This window comes from Zingiber officinale, chromosome 3A (assembly GCF_018446385.1).
Source record: "Zingiber officinale cultivar Zhangliang chromosome 3A, Zo_v1.1, whole genome shotgun sequence".
NCBI classification, from domain to species: Eukaryota; Viridiplantae; Streptophyta; class Magnoliopsida; order Zingiberales; family Zingiberaceae; genus Zingiber; species Zingiber officinale.
In genome coordinates this window covers 38167958-38190331 of record NC_055990.1, presented here as the reverse complement: position 1 = coordinate 38190331, position 22374 = coordinate 38167958, and the positions used below count along the sequence as shown (strand labels likewise).

At 40.8% G+C, this 22374-nt stretch overlaps 1 long non-coding RNA gene across 2 annotated transcripts; it reads left to right on the top strand.

Moving 5' to 3' along the window:
* The first annotated feature begins 18103 nt into the window (after positions 1–18103).
* LOC122053682 lies at positions 18104–20750 on the top strand. 2 transcript variants are annotated; one of them, XR_006132300.1, is made up of 4 exons: positions 18104–18429; positions 18551–18678; positions 18769–18950; positions 20695–20750. It is a non-coding gene; the product is annotated as an uncharacterized LOC122053682 (long non-coding RNA). The 2 variants fall into 2 exon arrangements; XR_006132301.1 differs by lacking the exon at positions 20695–20750 and adding an exon at positions 19308–19368.
* Positions 20751–22374: the final 1624 nt, after the last annotated feature.

Here is a 22374-nt window from a genome sequence, read left to right as displayed (position 1 = left end):
CTGTTTAACCCAAGGTTTCCGGTTCAAACCTCGGCTTGGATATTTTTTGTCGAAACTTCCTTCGTTTAGTAAAAATACCAAACGACCTCCAAAAATTGCATAAAAATATTCTATAAATTCCTAAAAATCTCTAGAATTTTTCTAAAGCATTTCTAGATTTTAATAAGGTCTTTTAGGACTCCAAATCATGATATTTGGGGTGTTACATTAGAAGCAACACTACAATATAAATGATTCTACACTTGTTTAAAGAAGCTAGACTAAGTTTGCACTTGCTAATAGGCAAAGTATAATCCGGTTCTGCACTTGCTAATAGGCAAAGTATAATCCGGTTCTGCACGGGCTAATAGGAAAACATAATCCGGTTCTACATTCATTTTCTTTGCATAAGGTCAGATTCAACTTACTGTAAAGCTAAAACAAGCATAAACATCAAAATTCACAGCTTAACTCCTTTCTTGTAAGGCAACTCTAAATTCCCCAATTCTGTTTCATCCGATTGACACAAAACAAGAAGTGTTATGAACTTGTTCTAAGATCCCTAACATCATCATCTCCCATAGCCCAAAATCTGTAGCCATACAAAACATAGTCCTCTCGGAACTGAGGCACAGCAAAAACCGAAACAATCACCTCACGGCAGCAAACCCTAACATCATAATTCTCTACTAATAAAGTTATGGAGAAAAACCCAAATGAAGCAATTCTTCCCAGAATGGATGGCACGGTAGAAAACCAGAACTCATCCCTATGCTTTCTTTGAAGATCACGGCAAATTCAAAAACAAAGAGAAACAAAGCCGGAAACAACTCCTACCACAGGTGAGTAGTACTTACCGCCGGTTCTTGGACTTACAACCGAAGAGAGGAAGAGATTCTAGGGTTTCGGCCGAAGCTTCTCCTTTGTGCTTCCGAGCTCCTTCCGTCGGGATGACCACGCACGATGAAGCTTGGAGATTGGCCGGAAGAGTCCTTTCGCCGGCACCGGAGAGGAACCCTAGCGCCGTCGCCTCGATGTGTTTTCCGCCCGAGTCGCCGCTGTCGCGCGAGAGAGGTGGGGAGAGAAAGAATTTCGGGAGGAAAAGATCCTTTTCCGAAAAATCACTTAAGTTTTTCCCTCTTATTATCTCTAGGGTTTCCATATAACTTTACTTAAATATTTTTCTCTCCATACCTAGTTAACAGAACGAGCGTAGCTCAACTGGTCGGGCCAGGTTCGGTTGGGTCAGTCCGACCCGAGGTCGTAGGTTCGAACCTCGCCTTCAACGATTTTTTTGTCAAAATTTCTTTCTTTTTGTAAACATACTAAACAACCTCCAAAAATTACATAAAAATACTCTAAAAATTTCTAAAAATCTCTAGAATATTTTAAAAGCATTTCCAAATATTTTTATGAACCTTTGGAACTCGAAATAGGGAAAATTGGGTTGTTACACGACCTAGCTGGACTTCGTGCCAAGCGTCCGGTCAGCACGTCGACCCGCTTGGACTTCGTGCCAGCTATATGTTCAGCCCGTCGACCTAGCTGGACTTCTCGCCAAGCGTCCGGTCTGCCCGTCGACCCGCTTGGACTTCGTGCCAGACATCTGGTCAGCCCGTCGACCTGTCTGGACTTAGCCTGCATACTCGATCAAAGAATTAGATAACGACAAACCTAACTTAACCTATTTATCATTCATCAAAACCTGGGTTAAATCATTAGTGCTAACTGCACTAACAATCTCCCTCTTTTTGATGGAATGACAACCTGGTTAAGTTAATGAAAACATATGCAAGAAAAAACAAGTAACAACATGCATTTATGTGGTTTTAAAGTTAGTTTGTATTTTCAGTTTGGTTTAGCTAACTTAACCACCTAACCCTCCCCCTTTGGCATTCATCAAAAGTAAGCATGGATTAAGTAAGCATAAATACAGACTTCAGACAAAGTAAGAAATAATGTCAAGTTAATCTGGGGGAGTTTAAAACATAGATTATTTTGCTTTTATTTCTTAAATCTTTGAAAAAAAACTAAGTCTTGAAAGATAGTTGATTTATATCTTTGTAATTTTGAAAGATAGCTAATTTTTCAAGTATAGTTTTTAAGGTCAAAGTTAAAAATTCAAGTTTTCAAACATAAGTTTTTAAAAAAATCACTTTCTAAAATAATTTTCAAAACTAAGTTGATAGTAATTTTCAAAACTAATTTTGTCAAATCAAATTGTCAAAATTAAGTATGACCAATTTTTCAGAACTTGATTCAGGGTTATTTTCAAAACAAAGTGAAGTTAAATCGAATTCAAACATTAAGAAAAATGATTTTGAACTTTACTTTTAGTTTTCAAAGTTTGTCACAACTAATTTTGGTAAAGTAAGATAACATTTTTGGAATTAAAATCAAAATAATGTTTCAAAATGAAGTAGTAGGAGTTTTTAAAATAATTTTCTAAAATTCTTTTTCCAAAATTAAATTTTCAAAGTTTAACGTACTAATTTCAAAACCATGATTTAAAATATTTGAAAAGCTCAGTTTTCAAAGACTAAGTAGAATCGAATTTTCAAAAACAGAGAAGATATTGTTTTCCAAAACCTAAGTAATTTTGAACTTTAAAGATTTTGATTTTATTCCTCCCCCTAAACCTGACATCAAGTCAAATGTCTAACCAGTTAGTTACTGACTGACTGTCAGAAGACAGTAGTTTTCACTAGGTTAGTCAAGTTAAGTTTAAATTGAATAACTTAACTTGATTAATGTATATCTTGTATTTAACGCCTAGACTTATATTGATGCACTGAAATAAGCATCTTAAGTCTTAGGCAAGTGGCCTATGCATCTCACCCCTTTTCTATGTTTGTCAAACACAAGCAAGGTAAGCCTAGGGTGTTGGTGAGATGCTCAAAAACTAGTCCTATAGGTACATGCTTTCTAAGGAGTTTGAACTAGTCTAAGGCTAAAACTGTTTTAAAAATCTAAAAATAGGGAAGTTTTTGAAAAATAAGAATAGAAATAATTTTAGCCTAAAAAATAACCATTTTTGAAAACAATTTTGTAATTTAAAAATCCTAGTCTATTAAACACATTCCTAATTTTCTACGTAAATTACTAAATTCACTTTCAGGGAGTGATTTGGTAAATATATCGGCTAAATTTGACTTGGACTCAATGTATTTGAGTTCAATATCACCTTTAGTGACAAGATCCCTAATAAAGTGGTGTCTAATTTCAATGTGTTTGGTTCTTGAATGATGCACTGGATTTTTTGTTAAATTAATTGAACTAATATTGTCAATTAAGACTTTTACATTTGTGATATTTAAGTTGAAATCTTTTAAGGTGTGCATCATCCATAATAATTGGGCTACACATTCTCCTATGGCTATGTATTATGACTCAGTTGTAGATAGCGCAACACAGTGTTGCTTTCTACTAAACCAGCTAACAAGTGGTGGACCTAGTAGTTGACATCCACCACTTGTGCTTTTGTGGTCTAATTTGCACCCAGCATAATCTGAGTCAGAATACCCTATTAATTCAAAGTTGGTGGTCCTAGGATACCAAATTCCTACATTTATTGTTCCTTTAAGGTATCTAAAAATTCTTTTGACTTGAGTCAAATGGGATTCTTTAGCACAGGTTTGGTATCTAGCACACATACTAACTGCAAATAAAATATCAGGTCAGCTTGCAGTTAAGTAAAGTAGACTACCTATTGCACTCCTATAATATTTTAGATCAACTGGTTTTTCATTTGGGTCATTGTCTAAGATTGTGTTTACTGCCATGGGTGTTTTAATTTCTTTTGTATTTTCCATTCCAAATTTTTTAAGTAATTCTTTAGTGTATTTGCGTTGATAAATGTAATTTCCTTCATTTGTTTGTTTGATTTGTAATCCTAGGAAATAAGTTAATTTTCCTACTAAGCTCATTTCAAATTCTTGTTCCATTAGATTAGTAAATTCTTCTAAAAAATCTGAGTTAGTTGAACCAAATATTATATCATCTACATATATTTATGCTATAAATATGTCATTATTTAATGATTTAACAAACAAGGTCTGATCAATTTGACCTTGGTTGAATCCTTTGGATGTTAAGTAGGAGGTTAACCTTTCATACCATGCCCTGGGTGTTTGTTTAAGTCTATATAATGCTTTCTTTAATTTAAAGACATAGTCAGGGTGTTCTAGACTTTCAAATCCAGGAGGCTGACCTATATAAACTTCTTCTTTTATTAACCCATTGAGAAAGGTAGACTTAACATCCATTTGGTATAGTTTGAATCCCTTATGAGCCGCATAACCTAGTAACATTCCAATGGATTCTAATCTAGCTACTGGGGCATAGGTTTCATCATAGTCAAGTCCTTCAACTTGACTGAACCCTTTGGCAACTAACCTAGCCTTATTCCTAGTAATTTCCCCAGTTTCACTTAATTTGTTTCTAAATACCCATTTTATTTCTATTATTTTCTTATTTTTGGGTGGTGGTACTAAGCCCCATATTTCGTTACGCTCAAATTGAGCTAGTTCTTCTTGCATGGCTATGATCCAGTCTGGGTCAAGTAGGGATTCAGCTACAGTTTTGGGTTCAATATTTGAGATTAAAGAGATTTGACTTAGATTTCTAAATGATGATCTAGTTTGGACCCTCAGGTCTGGGTCACCAATTATTTGATCAGTTGGATGGTTTGGGTTCACTCTTATAGTTCTAGGGGGTTGGTTTTCTTGAGGTTGTTCTTCTTCTTCATGATTTAAGGGTTGATTGGTTTCTTCTTGATTACCTTGAGTGAACTCAATTGGTAAGAGTTGAGGTTGTCCTGGGATTTCTTTGGATTCTTCAAATTTTACATTTATTGTTTCTTCAATTTTTAATGTGACTTTATTATATATTCTGTAACCCCTACTATTTAGTGAGTATCCTACAAAAATTCCATTTTCTATTTTAGAAGTAAATTTTCCTAGATGTTCTCTGGTGTTTAGGATAAAGGCTGGACACCCAAATACTTTAAAGTACTTTATGTTGGGTTGTTTGTTATAAAATATTTCAAAGAAAGTTTTATTATGTCTTTTATTTAATGTTGTTCTATTTTGTACATAGCAGGCTGTACTGACAGCTTCTGCCCAAAAATATTTAGGTAAATTGTATTCATTTAACATAGTTCTAAAGGCTTCCAGTAAGGTTTTATTTTTTTATTTCTACAATTCCATTTTGTTGAGGGGTTTTAGGGCATGAAAATTGGTGATGGTAGCCATTTTTAAGAGCCGGATAGCTTCTGGGGTGTGATCTACCGGAAGATCAAGGGATCGTCCACCTTACGGACACGCCGAGGAGTAGGGGCAAGTTATCCCCGAACCTCGTAAATCTCTGAGTTAGTGTGCTGTGTTTTCTCTTTGTTTTAGTTTTCTAATTCCACTGTGCTAACAAAGTTCTTGAAGAAATTTGTGTTTAGTATTTTTCAAAGAGGCTATTCACCCCCCTCTAGCCATCTAAGATCCCAACAAGTGGTATCAGAGCAAGGGGCTCTTTGATTCGGATTAACACCCAAAAGAGCATACAAGGATGGCTATGAAGGAAGGCTTTAGCACAAATCGACCACCCTACTTCGAAGGAGAAGATTTTCAATATTGGAAGGGCCGCATGGAGTATTATCTCAAGACCGACATTGCCATGTGGTTCTCAGTCAAGGAAGGTTTCACACCACCAAAGGATGAAGAAGGTAAGGAACTCGATTCGTCAAGATGGTCTACCGAACAACTCCGCAAAGCACAAGCCGATGCCAAGGCTATGGTCACCTTGCAATGTGGAATCGCCAAGGACCAACTCGTCAAGGTAGGTCCGTTCTCAAGTGCAAGAGACCTATGGAACAAACTCATCGAGCTCCAAGAGGGAACTCGAGATTCTCGTATTGCCAAGAGGGACCTATTCTTGAATCAGCTCCAAAATCTAACCATGAAGGACAATGAAACGGTAAGTGAACTTCATGGGAGATTCAAGGAGATCATCAACGGTCTACACTCTGTGGACGAACAAGTGGAGAATCGCGATCTAGTAAGGTACGCTCTTAAATCTTTTCCTAGGAATGCCTTGTGGTCATCTATGGTAGATGCCTACAAGGTATCCAAGGATCTTTCCATTGTCAAACTAGATGAATTTTTCTGTGAGATGGAACTTCATGAGCTTGCTAACAAAGGTCAAAAAGAGAAGGGTATTGCTTTATTTGCAGGACCAAAGAGCAAGGATGGAAGAAGGAAGAAGGAAAAGAAGAAGGAAAAGGAGATTTCCTCATCCACCTCTTCCTCCGAATCCGATGATGAAAGTGGGTCATCATCAAGTGAGATGGCGAACTTCGTAAGAAGGATTATGAGAAGAAGCCGAAGATACAAAGGAAAAGGTAAAACTAATGATCAAAATTTTGATAAATCTAATGTTACATGTTATGAGTTAGCAAGAAAGGACACATTCGGAGCGAGTGTCCAAAGTTAAAGAGGAAGGAGGAACGAACCAAAAAGAAGGAGGAAAGAGCCAAGAAGAAGAAGGCTCTCAAGGCCACTTGGGATGAGTCCTCATCAAGCTCATCGGAGGAAGAAGATGGAAAAGAGCACACGACAATTAGCACTCATGGCAAGGGAGGTTTCGGACTCCGAAAGTGAGGGAGATTCGAGCGACGCTTCAACCGCGGCTTCATCATCGTCGGATGATGAAGAGGTAACCTCTTCTCATATAGAAAAGTGTTATAAGACTATTACTCACTTATCTACATTGCTTAAAAAGTCAAAAACAGAAAATAAATTGTTAAAAGAAGAAGTAAAAACCTTAAGGACCCTTAGGGAAGATGAGGTCGATGACCTACATCTAGAAGTCCTTGAGGATGAGAACAAGGCTTTAAAGGATGAGGTTGAGAAACTCAAGAAAATGCTTGAGAAGTTCTCAACTAGCTCTAAGACTCTAGACATGATTCTAAATGCCCAAAGGGCAGTCTACAACAAGGCCGGGCTAGGGTATCAACCCAAGGAGTCGAGTTTCATTTCCCTAATGTCTAGAACTCAAAATAGTAGATCACATGTTTCTAGGGCTCATGGAACTAGGAAAGGTATGACCAAGGCATGGGTTCCTAGGTCTTTCGTTGTAGAAGCATTAGGTCCCAAGATTTGGGTACCTAAAACCTCTATCTTCCGTGTCTTGTAGGCATTGGTCAAGGGGGAGCATCTATCAACTTGGTTCGTTGATAGTGGATGCTCCAAGCACATGACCGGGGACAGATCACTGTTTACAACCATTCAAAACAAAAGTAGAGGTAATGTGTCTTTTGGTAATAATGGTAGCCTTAGGGTTGTAGGAGTTGGAGACATTCATATATCCGAATGTCTCCATATTAAGAATGTCCTTCTAGTCAAGGGGATGACTTTTAATCTCCTAAGTGTCAGTCAATTGTGTGATACGGGTTACACAATTGAATTTCATTCAAGTCAATGTTTGGTTAAACACATTGACACACTTGACACGGTACTAGTAGGCACAAGGGTTGATAATATTTATCAAGTATCATTTAAAAGTGCTACTAATGCTTTGATTAAGTGTTTCATGTCGAAAGAAGAAGAGTCTTGGCTATGGCATAGAAGGTTGGCACATGTAAACATGAAGAACATCCGGAAGTTGGCCAACCAAGGATTAGTGCGAGACTTACCCAGCATCAAGTACCAAAAGAACAAACTATGTGATGCATGTCAAATGGGTAAGCAAACAAAAGCATCTCATAAAGGTAAAAGCACTGTGAGTACATCTACTGCCTTAGACTTATTACATATGGACTTGTTTGATTGTAACAATGTTATTTCATTGAATGGTAGTAGATATTGTTTAGTAATTATTGATGATTTTACTAGATATACATGGACTTTCTTTTTGAAAACTAAGGATCAAACCATAGATATTTTTATTTCCTTTTGTAGAAGAACTGAAAATGAAAAATCAACAACAATTAAAACCATTAGAAGTGATCATGGTGGTGAATTTCAAAACCATAGGTTTTTAGAATTTTGTCAAGAAAAAGGGTATAGACATGAGTTCTCAACTCCAAGGACCCCACAGCAAAATGGGGTTGTGGAGAGAAAGAACCGAGTCTTACAAGAGGCTGCACGAAGCATGCTCAATGAGTACTCACTACCGAGTTACTTGTGGGCTGAAGCTGTGAATACAGCTTGCTATGTGCAAAATCGAATCCTGATACATAGGTTTTTAGGAAAGACTCCCCATGAACTTTGGTTTGGGAAACCACCTACAATTAAACATCTTAGGGTGTTTGGTTGTAAGGTGTTTATTTTGAACACCAAGGACCATCTTGGAAAATTTTCGGCCAAGGCTGATGAAGGGATACTGGTCGGGTACTTGCTCACCAGCAAAGCCTATCGAGTCTACAACAATAGGACTAAATTGATTGAAGAGTCCTCTGATGTAGCTTTTGAAGAAATCCCTAATTTAAATGATCAATCAAGGGATGAAGGAGAAATTGAATTTGAACTTAGAAGGCTAAGTTTGAATGATCGACACATAGAAAGAGTCGAAGTTGACTCCGATGTTGATGAGCAAAGGCAACAAAGAACTCAATCTGATCCTTTGCCTAATATTGAGTCCTTGCCTGTGCCTAGTGAGACCATTCATGAGGCACCATCAACACCAAGACAATCTAGGATAGCCACTAGTCATCCCCAAGACCAAATTGTGGGAGACATCCAACAAGGGGTTAGGACTAGGTCATTCTTTAGGAATGAGTCTAATGAGGTCGCCTTGATCTCAGAAATTGAACCAAAATTAGTTGATGAGGCATTGCACGATCCTGATTGGATTTTAGCTATGCAAGATGAGTTAGGTCAATTTGAAAGGAGCCAAGTGTGGGACTTAGTTCCTAGACCTAAGAAGACCACCATTATTGGAACCAAATGGGTCTTCAAAAATAAATTAAACCAAAAGGGAGAAGTTGTAAGAAACAAGGCGAGACTTGTAGCCAAGGGCTATAGTCAAGTCGAAGGTCTCGATTATGATGAGACCTATGCTCCCGTGGCCCGATTAGAGTCCATTCGTCTGATGCTAGTTTTTGCTGCACATAGAGGTTTCAAACTCTATCAAATGAATGTTAAATCTGCCTTCTTAAATGGTTTTATTAAAGAAGAAGTATATGTTGAACAACCACCGGGGTTTGTGAATACTTAAGCTCCAAACCACGTGTACAAGCTCAAGAAAGCACTTTATGGGCTTAAACAAGCACCACGAGCTTGGTACGAAAGGTTGTCAACATATTTACTAGAAAAAGGTTTTGTGAGAGGCCAAATAGACCCAACACTATTTCTACGTAGAGATGGTGAAAATATTTTTGTAGCCCAAGTGTATGTCGATGACATAATTTGTGGCTCAAACAACAAGGGCTATTTGAATGAATTTATTTCTCACATGGAAAGTGAGTTTGAGATGAGTCTAGTAGGAGAATTGACATTCTTCCTTGGAATTGAAATCAAACAAACTCGAGATGAAATTTATGTCCATCAAACAAAATATACTCAAGAGATGCTCAAGAAATTCAAAATGAGTGACTCTAAGGAAGTATCCACTCCAATGGCGACAAACACGCGCCTTGACAATGATGAGAGTGGAAAACCAGTTGATCTAACGCAATATAGAAGCATGATTGGTAGTTTTCTATATCTCACAGCTAGTCGACCGGACATACTTTTTGCTGTGGGCATGTGCGCTAGATATCAAGTCTGTGCCAAGGAATCTCATTTAATTGCAGTTAAGAGAATATTGAGATACCTTAAGGGCACAATTCGAGTAGGTCTATGGTACCCTCGTATAGAGTCTTTTGACTTGATAGGCTATACCGATTCTGATTATGCTGGGTGCAAATTGGATCGGAAAAGCACTAGTGGGGGCTGCCAATTTTTAGGTTCATCATTAGTTAGTTGGTCAAGTCGGAAGCAACATTGTGTTGCTCTCTCCACGACCGAGGCTGAATACATTGCCATGGGAGAGAGTGTATCACAATTGTTGTGGATGATACACACCCTAGAGGATTATGGACTTTCTTATAAGGGTGTACAAGTGCTATGTGACAACATTAGCACGATCAACCTAACTAAAAATCCAGTCCATCATTCGAGGATCAAACACATTGAAGTGCGTCATCACTTCATAAGAGATCACGTAGCTAGGGGAGACATTGCACTCACATATGTTGAGTCAAAGTCAAACCTAGCTGATATTTTCACCAAACCCCTTCCGGAGAATGAATTTAGTCATTTAAGGAGGGAGTTGGGAATGTGTTTGGCTCCTTAGGTCATTAGAACTTCACCATGATCAATAAGGACTCTTAAAATGACAAGATTAATTGGGACAATAATTTGGGCAACTTGGGAACATCTCACACAAACTATAAGGTTTAACAAAATATTTTTGTTTGCTAGAAATGGGGTGAGATGCTAAGAACAACCAAATTATTCAAAATGTATCATGCATCCCTTGAATAATTAGGTTGAAGAGACATTAATTGAGTATGGGGAACACCATTACATAATTCATGTGTAATTGGTTCCTAGATCTTACTCATATATTCCAACCAAGGAATCTTGGTTGGACATTTGCCTAATAAAAATAAAAAAAAAAAAACATCCAACATGGTTGATGTGTTTGATTGATACCTTTGCTTGATATATTTCGTGACCTTGATTGAAAATAGGACAAGTTGGTGAAGAAATATCAGCATTTTGAATATATTTTGATAAACTTGAAACTAATCATAGAAAGGACAAATTTTGAACCAGGTTATAGATAGCCTAAGTTAGTTTTGGTACCTTGGTTCACTATAGATTATAGTTTCAGCAAATAAATAACACAAACTTCTCAGGTCTAGAAAGTTCTCTGGTTTTGAGACTTTCAGATTCAAGAAGAAGTTTAAGTATCTAAAATTTCCTGGTTTTGAGCCCTGGATGATTCCAAACCAGGAGAACAAATCCTTAGAAAATATTCATTGGTATCACTGAATATAGTCTGTGGGCTCTCCAAATCCTAGGTTCTGACCTTAGAAGTTGTTGAACAAAGTTTCAGAGTCTTTGATACGAATTACAGAGATTGAAATCACTGGATCTCAGTAACTGATCGGTCCAGGGACCGATCAGGATGTTCTCTGATCGGTCTGCAGACCGATCAGAGGTTCTGGCACGCTTCAACCTCTCTGTTCGACCTCTGATCGGTCCGGGGACCGATCAGGCGATACTGGATCGGTCTGTCGACCGATCCAGAACGAACCCATAACTCTCTGTTCACTAACTGATCGGTCCAAGGACTGATCAGCTCTGCATGGTTCGCAGGAAGGCCCCCTGATCGGTCCGTGCACCGATCAGAGGGTTTCCTGATCGGTCCGGGGGACCGATCAGACCCCTTTGTGCGTTAAAATCAATCCTGATCGAACAGCCGTCCGATCAGCTCACACTGTGCACTATCCCCTCATTAAATCCTCCCGACCTCCTCTCTTCCCGATCTTCCTCCTTCTCAAAACCCTAGCCGACCGACTCATAACCTAGCCGACGCCCCTCTCTTCCTCCCGACCCATCGTCTTCTAAAAGCCGAAGGTCACAATGGCACCGAGGTAATCTCTCGATCTCTACTGTTTATTGTCTTTGGCAGGTCATGTTATCATGTTCTTACTGTCACTATGGTTTGTGCTCGGTGGTTTTGCCCATGGCCGGTGCTCTTTCTTTGTTCCCATTGTCCTAATTGTTAGAAAGAAACCCACTGGTGGTGAGGGAACCTCTAAGGAACCGACCAAGAAATCCACATCCAAAGCTCCTGCTCCCTCTCGACCCCAACCAGCTAGTTCCACTAGATTTCCAAACCAACATTATGAGGATGCCTTTAACCAAAGAACATTCAAATTACTCCCTTGTAGGTCCGTGGATAGAAAATTCATGGACGAATTTTGCCCACAAGTGTCAGAAGTCATAGCCTACTACAAACTCGATTCACTAGTCTACTTGGAACGGGATATCAACTATGACTTGGTCTCTGAGTTCTATAATAACCTTCATGAGACTAATGATCTAGGTTATAAAACAAGAGTTGCTAAGCGGACTCTTGATTTCAGTATCTCATCTTTCTTTGAGTATCTCGATTGTCGGAGGTGTTCCGGTGATGTCTTTTCGATATTTCCTGATTTACCAGATCCTTTACTTCCACCGTTTGATATCTCACCTGACGATATATATGAGTACTTCTTCAGACAGCCTAGACAAGGGCTAGATGAGCTAGATGTTGACTTCCCTACTTTTGCAGCCTTGAGATTATCTCCTCAAGACTACATTCTTTTTAAGATTGTCACGAACTGCCTTCTACCTATCACATCTAAACCATTATCTGAGATCCAATCATATCATTGTCTTATGCTTTATGGTTTGCGTCGGCGTCTCGATTTTGATATCATGTCGAGCATCTACTCCTCGATCATATCATATTCTCAGCCTAGCGGCTCCACTATTTATATGCCTTATGGGCATATAATTACTGATTGGCTCGAGACCCTTCATGTTGATGTCTCTAAGGGTAGAATAATCAAAATGGTCAGGCAGGATTGCCGACTTGGGAAACGGGCATTTTCCAAGTCTGGAATCATAGGGCAAAATGGGGATGTTCAGTGGAAGGATGGGAGAGCTTTAGGTGAGTTACCATGGGGACCTCCACGACAGGTTGCAGCTGCTCCTGTTGCTGCTCCTCCTGCTGCTGACATTGGCGAGGCGGATCTAGATCTTCGCTGGCAGATCGCTGAGTTGGAGAGCCGATTTGATCGTCATGAGGAGATGATGGCTGCTGAGTTCGATGGACTACGCATACGGATTGACCAGCGCTACGACGATCTGTGCAGCCAGCAGCTGGTGACGCAACAGCTGCTTCTGGGCTGGATGGCCAACTACCCACCTCCACAGCATTTCTCGGGCCATCCACCTTCGAGCTCCAGCATGCCGCCTCAGGGTTACGAGCCTCACACGGATGATGATGATGTTCCTCATGTCGAGGAAGTTGATTGATACATTCTATGTGTTATTTTGCCTGTCTGTGTGTTGGATGATATTTGCTAGACACTTATGTCTGACCTGGTTGTATGCTACTTACTGTTATGCTACTCATTCTTCTTTATATATTTGCTGTTCTTTTCTTGGTTATTACTATACTCTTCATATGTCTTTTAATTCTTTATTCATTTACTATCCTAAAATACACTTAGAAGGAATTCTAGGGGGATTAAGCAGAAGACAGTATGGATTAAGGGGGAGCTCTTTAAGTTATCTTACCTTGTTCGCTCCTTTTCGGTGTTTGACAAAGGGGGAGAAGATAACTAAGTTTAGTAATGAATGAAAGGTTAATTTTAGGGGAGAGAATGACTTTGAGTCTTTTTGAATCTTCTTACCTAATTTGCACCTATTCGACTAAGTTAAGTGATGAATTGACTTCATCGAGTCAATATGAAAAAGGGGGAGAAGATAACTAAGGTATATCCGTCTTAGGGGGAGGATCCTGATTTCCCTAAAATTATGGGTATATGAGCATTTCTGATCTAAACTTAAATCGTGTTGTCAAACAACAAAAAGGGGGAGATTGTTGATACAGTCTGACATGGATGTTGTTTTGCTGTTGACACTGATTTAAGTTTGTATCAGATATTTAACTCAGATTAATTACTGATCTAGGTTGACTAGGTTGACTGAGATTGAAAGTCCTAAGCGGGATGTTAGGCGGTTGGAAAGTCTGGTGAGTGAAGCCAGGCAGTTGGAAATCTGGTGAGTGAAGCCGGTGAAAACCCTAGTGAGTGAAGCTGGGTGCAAGTCACGGTGAGTGAAGCCGGGCAAGGAAAATCCGGATGGATCAAGGGTGATCGGACATCCGGTGTTGAAAAGTCCAAGAAGGAAGCTTGGCATGCGAGTCGAGAGGGCTCGGTAGCTCGTTCTCAAGGACCGGATGAAGTCGGAGAGGGCTAGGGATCGTTTCACCGACTAGGAGGTACAGGGCATACCGAATCAGGCTGGATCGGTCGGCGGACCGATCCGGTGAAACTGGACACTGATCGGTCTGGCCGATCGGGAATCGATCGATGGCTCGGCGTTCTTGTCGATCGCCGACCGATCGAAATCGATCGATAGCCTCGTGATTCTCGATCGGTCGCGGACCGATCGAAATCGATCGATAGCCTCGTGATTTTCTGATCGATCGCGGGCCGATCGAAATCGTCGATAGCCTCGTGATTTCTTGATCGGTGCGGAGACCGATCGGAGGCTATGGCGCTTGGGAAGAGACATCTGATCGGTCTCGGGACCGATCAGATTAGTCTGATCGGTCCGCGAGCCGATCGGAAAGCGCGCATTTGGAAAAGCGACATTTGATCGGTGCGGGACCGATCGAGTTAGTGCTGATCGGTCCGCGAACCGATCGGTGATGATCGGCGTGGATCGATGCGGGCGACCCGGTATTGTTGTTTGCATGCACTTTTCCGATTGCGTATTTGTTTCACCCATCTGTTTTTAACCATCTGCTGTGAGTCTTTTTAGCGTGCAGGTTGCAGGTCACAATCTCATGGTTGAATTCAAATTAAGCTTCATCAAGAGAAGAAGACAAGTGCTCTTTTCACTGTGATTTGCTGCAACAGATGCATTTGAGGCATCAACGTTCACTGGCGAAATCTGATTGCGATTGGGCTGCGCAGTTTGACCTCTACCTATTGGTCCGTATCCAGAGACACCAGTGATTTCCATTGGCATGGGTTCAGAGAACCAGATGAGGAGGAGAGGTGATTGGCTACGCCTTGTTGGCAGCAGCGAAAGAGCAGAGGCATAAGAAGAGAGACGAGGAAGCAAGGAAAAAACTCTCTGTTGATTGTGTGAAACAAGCTGTGCTGTGCTTTGTGCTTGAAGAGAGGCTGTATTCTTGTGTTCCTGCTTGTGCTTGTTCTTCGCTGATTGTGGCTGTGAGCTTCCTTGATCATTTCACTTGAGCCACTACTGTAAGTCTTGTGCTTAATTTCTTACTGCTGTTAAAGACTTTTGTGGAGAGGTTACTCCACCGAGAAGGAGAATCCTTTAGCCGGATAGCTTCTGGGGTGTGATCTACCGGAAGATCAAGGGATCGTCCACCTTACGGACACGCCGAGGAGTAGGGACAAGTTATCCCCGAACCTCGTAAATCTCTGAGTTAGTGTGCTGTGTTTTCTCTTTGTTTTAGTTTTCTAATTCCGCTGTGCTAACAAAATTCTTGAAGAAATTTGTGTTTAGTATTTTTCAAAGAGGCTATTCACCCCCCTCTAGCTATCTAAGATCCCAACATGGATATCATCAGCTGAGAGTTAGAGATTCTGATATTCAGAAGACAGCATTTCACACCAGATACGGACATTACGAGTTTTTGGTAATGCCATTTGGGCTTACTAATGCTCCTGCAGTATTTATGGATCTGATGAACCGTATCTTTCTGGAGTACCTAGATCAGTTTGTTATTGTGTTTATCGATGATATATTGATCTATTCGCGTTTTGAGGAGGAGCACGCACGACATCTTCGCACGGTCTTAGAGATTTTGTGACGACATCATCTGTATGCGAAGTTCAGCAAGTGTGCATTTTGGCTATCTTCAGTTGGTTTTCTGGGATACGTGGTGTCAAGCCAAGGTATTTCAGTAGATCCACAGAAGATCAAGGCTATCACTAGCTGGGAGCAGCCGAAGTCAGTCCAGGAGATCCGCAGTTTCTTGGGACTGGCTGGATATTACAGACGATTCGTTGAGGGTTTCTCCAGTATTGCTATGCCGTTGACACGTCTGACTGGGAAAGGCGTAAAATTCACGTGGTCAGAGGCTTGCGAGACTAGCTTCCAGGAGCTGAAGCGGAGATTAGTATCAGCACTGGTTTTGGTTTTACCTTCTGGTGATGATGGATTCGTACTTTACAGAAACGCATCTCTTCAGGGCTTGGGCGCTGTTTTGATGCAGCATGGTAGGGTAGTCTCCTATGCTTCTTTTCAGTTGAAGGAGCATGAGAATAACTACCCAGTACATGATTTAGAGCTAGCCGCTATTATCTTTGTTTTGAAGATTTGGCGACATTATCTTTATGGTATTACTTTTGAGATTCTTACTGATCATAAGAGTCTCAAATATATTTTCACACAGAAGGAACTGAATCTCCGACAGAGGAGATGGATGGAGTTCCTGAAGGATTATGATTGTACTATTAGCTACCATCCGGGTAAAGCTGATGTGGTTACTGATGCACTTAGCAGGAAGTCCAAAGGGACTTTAGCTCGTCACCGAGTTTTAGTCACGGACTTGATTCAGGGATTCTCCGAGTTGGGCCTTGAGGAGCAGGGACGGACAGAGCAGGGTATTCTTGTTACCATGGTTGCTCAGTCGTCGATCAGGATGAGGATTAGAGAGGCCCAGGCCGGAGATCAGCATTTACAGTTCATTAGCAGCCAGATAGCTTCCTAACAGCAGACCGAGTTTAAACGAGATGATGAGGGGATTGTTTATTTCCGAGGCAGATTATGTGTACCTCAGTCTCACTCGGTCATGGAGGAGTTACTTCAGGAGGCTCATCGTTCTAGATTTGCTATCCACCCAGGTGGGACTCGTATGTATCGCGATTTGAGGCGTTCCTATTGGTGGAACGGCATGAAGAAAGACATCGCGGAGTTTGTAGCTAGATGTCTTGTCTGTCAGCAGGTGAAGGCTGAGCACCAGAGACCTACTGGTTTACTTCAGAGGATCCCCATTCCCGAGTGGAAATGTGTGCACATTACTATGGATTTCGTGGTTGGTTTGCCTAGGACTCGACGAGGCCATGATGCGATTTGGGTAATCGTTGACCGATTAACCAAATCCGCACATTTTATAGCGATCCGGAAGACTGATTCTTTGGATCGATTAGCAGAGTTATATTGTCGTGAGATTATCAGGTTGCATGGTGTTCCTTTGAGTATTATATCAGATAGAGACCCACGATTCACGTCCTGGTTCTGGCAGAGTCTGCAGCAGGCTTTGGGCACACAGCTTCGTTTCAGTACAGCATTCCATCCGCAGACAGATGGGCAGTCAGAGCGGACTATTCAGACTTTGGAGGATTTGCTGAGATCTTGCGTTATGGATTTCGGAGGCAGTTGGGAGGACCACCTGCCATTAGTGGAGTTCGCCTACGACAACAGCTATCATTCGGCTATCCAGATGGCACCGTTTGAGGCGTTGTATGGTAGACCTTGTCGGACACCCACCCTCTGGGAAAAGGTTGGGGAGGTCCAGCTGCTATGACCTCAGAGAGCTCAGCAGGATGCAGGTTAGTTCGTACTATCAGACAGAGGATGTCAGAGGCTCAGGATCGTCAGAAGAGTTATGCTGATCAGCGACGGAGACCCCTGGAATTCTCTATTGGTGATCATGTATTTTTGAGAGTTTCACCCACAAAAGGGGTGAAGAGATTTGGTCTTCGAGGTAAGTTAGCTCCACGATATATTGGGTCATTCCAGATCTTGGAGAGGATTGGAGCAGTAGCTTACCGTCTGGCGCTACCACCATCTCTAGCTGGCATCCATGATGTATTCCATGTATCTATGCTGAGGAGATACATATCCGATCCGGCACATGTTCTGTCAGATGTATCCGTTCCTATTCAGCTTAACGTCACTTACGAGGAGGTTCCGGTACGGATTCTGGACCACAAAGAGCGTCAGCTGTGGAACAAGACTGTCCGGCTGGTTAAAGTCGGATGGCAGCATCATTCTGACGAGAAGGCTACTTGGGAGTTGGAGGATACGATCCGAGCTCGATACCCTCATCTTTTTACTTGAGGTATGTGGGTTAGAGTTTCTTTCAGCATTTATACTGTTTGGTTATATTTGAGTGTTTGCTATTGGTTATAGCGAAATTTGGGGACCAAATTTTAATTAGTAGGGAGGATGTGAGATCTCGAAAATTTAAATAATAGGGTTATTTGAGAAATAGCCTTATAGAATTTTTCCTGAAATTTTAGAAATTTTCAGGGAATTTTTCGGAGCTCGTACGGAGGGTTTTCAGGGGATCGATCGACGAGAGCGGATAAAGCCTGTTTGGGATACCCGTTTAAGTGAGGAAAAGTTTTAATTATAAATTTCCTTTTCTTATTTCTTTTTCTCGAACCCGACTTAATCCTTTAGCCGACACTTCTTCCTCTCTTCTTCCCCGACTCCCTTCCTCTTCTCTCTGTATCTCGCGGATGACGCGACGCCGAGGCTGGATCGGGCAGCGACGCCACCAGGGGAATTGATCGCCGACGGCTGAGCACTTCCTTCCCCCACCGTCCACCAGATCTGGGAGGGGATTTGTTGGTTCAACGCCGCTGGTTCGAACCGTGACATCGCCAATCGCCGCGTGAAGGGGGCAATTAGGGTTCCACGGGTAAGCAACCGAACCTTCATCCTTCTTCCCTCCTCTTCTTTGGATTTCCTACGACTCATGCCCTAGCGCCGTCGGTGGTTCTTCTTCTTGTTCTCTTGATTTTCTCCGAACCGTGCCCTAGGTCCATCGCCGGTGCTCTGCCTTCGGATCATTGCTTCATGTGAGTAGATCTAGCCCTAGCCTAGACCTTTCCTCTTCATCGCCGGCTTGGATCTATTGTCTTGGATTCTAGCTTCCATTTCGCACACGGTAAGCTTCTCAATTAGGTTTTTCTTTAGGTTGCCTTGATGAATTTGGATCTTCTATTCTTGATTCAAGCCATGAGATGGGTTCCCGTAGGTTGTGTTGTGGGGTTGGTGGACAACAGCTTGAACCGGGCAGAGTGGAGGTTCTGTTCCATTTGGTTGGGTTCTGTGTATTGCTTGGTTCCTGCAGCACCCCAACCAGCAACTCACTCATCAGTGTTCTCTGTTCCAGCATCGTCAGTGGCATTGGATCAAGAGTAGAGGTTTGACTTTGAGGTAAGGTGTAGGAATTAAGGATAAATTGGATTACTAGATTTGAATTAGGGTTATGTTTGTATTGAATTAGGAATAAATTTGATTACTAGTTGATACATGATTAGTGTGATTAGATTTAATTATTTAGAATTAGTCTAATGGAATAATTAGGGTTAAGGTAATTAACCCTAGTCTGCTGTTGGATTTCTAATCTAATGGGAGATTAGGGATTAGATAACTAATCCTAATTGACCGTTAGATTTTATTAGATAGGATAAGGTTGTGTGATTAGGGTTTTGACCTAATTTAGTATTAGGAATTTTATTTAGCTATTCATTTGGATTTAGCTAAATAAAATATATATATTGTTTGATACAGGACTTTGATTCGAGACAGGCGTCTCGACGTTGGATTTGGCGTGATTGTATCTGCTATTTGAGGCGGGTACCCTTTGACTTATCTTTTCGATATTGTCTTATGATATGTATAGTTTATATATAATTACTAGTGATTGGTAGATTTATCACTTCCCCGGTTATAGTTTATTCGATACCTGTAGGCGGGTACCCATTGACTTATCTTTTGATACTGTCTTATGATATGCATAGTTTATATATAATTACTAGTGGTAGATGGTAGATTTATCTCTTCCCTGGTCTTAGCTTAGTTGATACCTATCACATGCTTCCTCTATTAGTTGCTTTACGTTAGAATTGGATGCTTTTATCTTTTGCCATGTGTATATATGTTTATAGAGATGGATATTTATGATGCTTATCTACACTTGGTTAGTTGATGGAGATACTTGTTATATGTTGTTTGATTTGCGTTGCTTATATCATTATTATACATATGCGTTTGTTTTATTGGCACCTACGCATATGGAGGAGGATATGTTCAGGTATGACATACTGTAGCCGCACGCACCATATCGCATGATTGCATGCTGGGCGATTGACGACTCTATTGTTGTTGAGCTCGTCGGCCGGCTACATGAGGGCCTGCACACAGCGTGACCACTGCATGGGTAGTGGCATATCACTTAGAGTGTGTATGGCAGGTTGCTCGGTGGTGCACCGCCGGGGTGCTCATGGGTTGCACGATACAGCGGGGTTGTAGCCGGGATCCCTCCTCGTCATTGTGTACCGGGAGATGAGAGCATTGCAGTCCCTCACTATGTTTAAGGCTGGAGGATAGGTGTACTCCAACAGCATCCCGTCCACTCGGTCACTCATCAGGGGTAGTGACGGCAGAGTGCACGGTTGTCACAGCCCTACCCACTCGGTCTCACCATTGTGTGTGAGACGGCTGAGCATGGCAGTAGGGGTGACCAGGACATGTCATTTGCATCATATGCACAGATTGCATTATTTATGATTGATGCATTTTGGTGATTACATATGATTGACATGCATACAGGTTATATGCTTTTGCTCTGACTATTTTTATCTGTGTATGTTCACAGTCAGTTGCACAGGCCTCGCAGGTGAGTACAGTTTATTTTAGTTATGCATTTTCTTATTATCCTTGCTATAGACTGTACTTTATGTCTATTGCTGGTTATTACAGTTTATTTCAGCTATGCATATCTGTTATACTGTTAGGAGACTGTACCGTAGGTTGTATTGTTAGGAAACTGTACTGTAGGCTCTATGGTTTAGTGTACTGTACCATAGGATGTTACTGGTGGTTATATGTTGCTGTACATATCTATTGGATTACCTGCTGAGTTCTTTGAACTCACCCCGTTGTTACTATTTTTCAGGTTGAGGCCGTCGGGAGGTATTCCAGTCGCTAGCCCCATTATCGCGAGGATTTTCTTTGTCGGATTATATTTTTCTTTTGCATCTTATATACATGTATTGTGGGTTTGTATTGTGGACATTGTACATTCGGGTTTGCTACTTTTGTTTTCCGCTGCGGATTTTCTCATTACTTCGTGGATTTGTTTTCTTCGTTGTAGTGGAGTAGGATGTTTACATATATCTTCGAGGATTCTATATCGTTTTCCTTATTAAACTGCGTGGATTGATTATATGTTGAGCTGTGTGGAATGTTGATATAAACTGCGTGATTTGTTTCTTATTTGTATTGTATTGTTCCGGCCGTGTGTGGCCGAGGTATAGATATATGTATTCTGGATTCATATTGTCACCCGTACAGGGGAGATGCTGCCGAAATTTCTTCGGACAGGGACTACCTGGGGCGTGACAATTTGAAAATCATAGGTTTACCCAATTTTGTAAAATAAATGGATACCAACATGAATTCTCATGTCCTAGAACCCCCCAACAAAATGATCTAGTGGAACGTAAAAATAGAACACTACAAGAAGCCGCTAAGACTATGCTAAACGAATATAATTTGAACCATCAATTTTGGGCTGAAGCAATAAATACTGCAAATTATATTCAAAACAGAATTTTAATTAACAAACTTCACAATTAAACACCTTATGAACTTTATTGCCATAAAATTCCCAATCTAAACTATCTAAAAGTATTTGGGTGTAAAGTTCACATTTTAAATACTAAAGATTACTTAGGAAATTTACACCCAAGTCTAACCAAGGAATATTTTTATGATACTCCTCTACCAATAGGGCCTTTAGAGTTTATAATCAAAATACCTTGAAAGTTGAAGAAACAACTAATGTAATATTTGATGAAGAAAATAACCTATCCAATATAAATGAAAATATTGACATCACCCCAAGAGCTATAGAAGATGATGAAATCCAACCTAACCTTAATGAGTCAGAAGAACCAGTTTCTGACCCACAGCTGAGACCAACTAGAGTAAGTACCTCTCACCCACCTGACCAAATTTTGGGTGACCCAAACTTAGGAGTCAGAACTAGATCATCCTATAGAAACCTTAGTCAGATTGCCCTTATTTCTAAAATTGAACCTGAGACTATAGAAGAAGCCCTACCTGACCCAGACTGGATCATTGCAATGCAGGAAGAATTAGCACAATTTGAGAGAAACCAAGTCTGGGACCTAGTACCTAAACCCATAGATAAATCAATAATAGACACCAAATGGGTTTTAGGAACAAGTTGGATGATCACGGTGATATAATAAGAAACAAAGCTAGGCTAGTAGCCAAAGGGTTTAGTCAAGTCGAAGGCTTAGACTATGATGAAACCTATGCTCCGGTAGCTAGACTCGAGTCCATTAGGATGTTATTAGCCTATGCAGCAAATAAAGGGTTTAAGTTGTACCAAATGGACGTTAAGTCAGCCTTTTTAAATGGATTTATCAAGGAAGAGGTCTACGTAAGCCAACCTCCAGGATTTGAAGACATAGACTACCCAAACCATGTATTTAAACTAAAAAAGGCGTTATATGGACTAAAACAAGCCCCTAGAGCATGGTATGAAAGATTATCTAACTACTTAATATCCAAAGACTTTAACCAAGGACAAATAGATCCGACCTTA